Raw genomic sequence first — 1,539 nt, 5'->3', positions numbered from 1 at the left:
GAGAGGAGGGAGGCAGGCCTGGCCTGGCCTCGTGAGAGACCCGAAGTGAGGCCGGGGCGAGAGGGAGGCAGCAAGCTGGGCCGGGCGGGGGGAGGGGCCCCTCGCCAGAGACCCCCCAGGGCAGAGGCTGTCGCCGAGGGAGCACGTGCGGGGGTAGGCAGGAAGGCCGGGTGCTGGGGTGCAGCCAGGAGGGCGGGCCGAGCCTGGGGAGGGGCCAGCAGCGGTCGGCGTGGCCTTGTAAGCGCGGCCGGCCCCGTCTTGGCCGTGGGGCGTGGGGCGCTGCAGCAGGTTGCGGCAGGGAGAGGGCCACCGTCTGTGCCCCTCCGGCGAGTTCTTCCCTGGGTCATGCTGGGTGAAACTTTCCGTTCATATTCCTGAGTCCTTTTTCTCCTTCTTGTCCAAGTTCCAGCTGACCGTCCTCTTTCTGTGAACGTTCTTGCAGACGGACAGTGAATCACAGCTCAGCTCGTGGGCTGAGTTACATCCGTGTCCCCAAACGTATATACTAAGGTCACGGGGGTTGGAATTCGGGGTACTCAAACTCTAGAGTTACGCAATTAACACCAGCCCGGGGGTGTTCTCTGACCCACCCACGGTGTGTTTACGTGTCTCCCCCAGCAGGAGCATCTCCGCATCCACAGGGGTGACACGCGCGTCACATGGCATGGTGCGGGCAGACCGGAGGCGGACAGGAGGGGAGCGAGGAGGCGGGGGCAGCTGGTGTCAGATTGCAAGCTCGTTGGTGAAGGAGAAAACCCGGTTTCAGCCAGAGGGGTACGACCCCCCTCCCCGCTTCACTCTCAGCCAGAGGGGTACAACCCTCCCCGTTTCACTCTCAGCCAGAGGGGTACAACCCTCCCCGTTTCACTCTCAGCCAGAGGGGTACAGTCAGTCCCCCGGTTAAGGGGAAGGGTGTCCTACAGGAACTCTGCGGAGTCTTATGGACCCCACCCCCTGCCCCAGTGACTGGAAACTACAACTCCCAGCAGCACCAGAGAGAGAACTGCGAGGACCCCAGGGCGGGGCTGAGCAGCATTCTGGGACTTTGGGGGGGTAAATAGGGCGCCATTCTCTCTCTCTCTCTCTCAAAAGAAACTTAGTGACTCACATATTTAAGAAGTCCAAGGGTAGCAGGTACTATTTGGTCAGCCAGGACTTCACTGCTTCACTTCAGCAAAGACTTTTATTTTTATTCTCTCTCCCTCACTCTGTTTGTAAATGAACCTGTGCACCTGCAGTACAACTGAATTCTAAGCACATGGGTGAGGCCGCACAGACAGGTGGCCCAGTTTACACTGGGGTGCCCTGTGACACCCCCACTTTACTCTAGCCAGAGGGGTACAGCCTGCCAGGTTTCACTCTCAGCCAGAGGGGTACAGTCCCCCCCACCCCCCACCACCCGCTTCACTCCCATTGGCTCTGGCTTGATTTGTGTGTCCCGGCATGAAATCAGCATTTTTCACTCCGTGGAGGTGGAAAGCGTGGACAGTGTGTGGCGGGAGGGGTGTAGGCTGGGGGCACCGACTGACGGGGCTGCAG

The 1,539-nt window shown here is 60.6% G+C and overlaps 1 protein-coding gene across 1 annotated transcript in view; it reads right to left on the bottom strand.

The window, feature by feature from the left end:
* Positions 1 to 1,539, bottom strand: part of IQCA1 (IQ motif containing with AAA domain 1) — a 98,407-nt gene that overhangs the window by 35,876 nt on the left and 60,992 nt on the right. The gene's annotated exons all lie outside the window — the stretch shown is intronic.

Source organism: Condylura cristata, unplaced genomic scaffold, assembly GCF_000260355.1.
Source record: "Condylura cristata isolate star-nosed mole 26May11 unplaced genomic scaffold, ConCri1.0 scaffold00002, whole genome shotgun sequence".
Classification (NCBI taxonomy): Eukaryota; Metazoa; Chordata; class Mammalia; order Eulipotyphla; family Talpidae; genus Condylura; species Condylura cristata.
The sequence above is the reverse complement of the archived record's forward strand: the minus strand, read 5'-3'. Positions and strand labels throughout refer to the sequence as shown.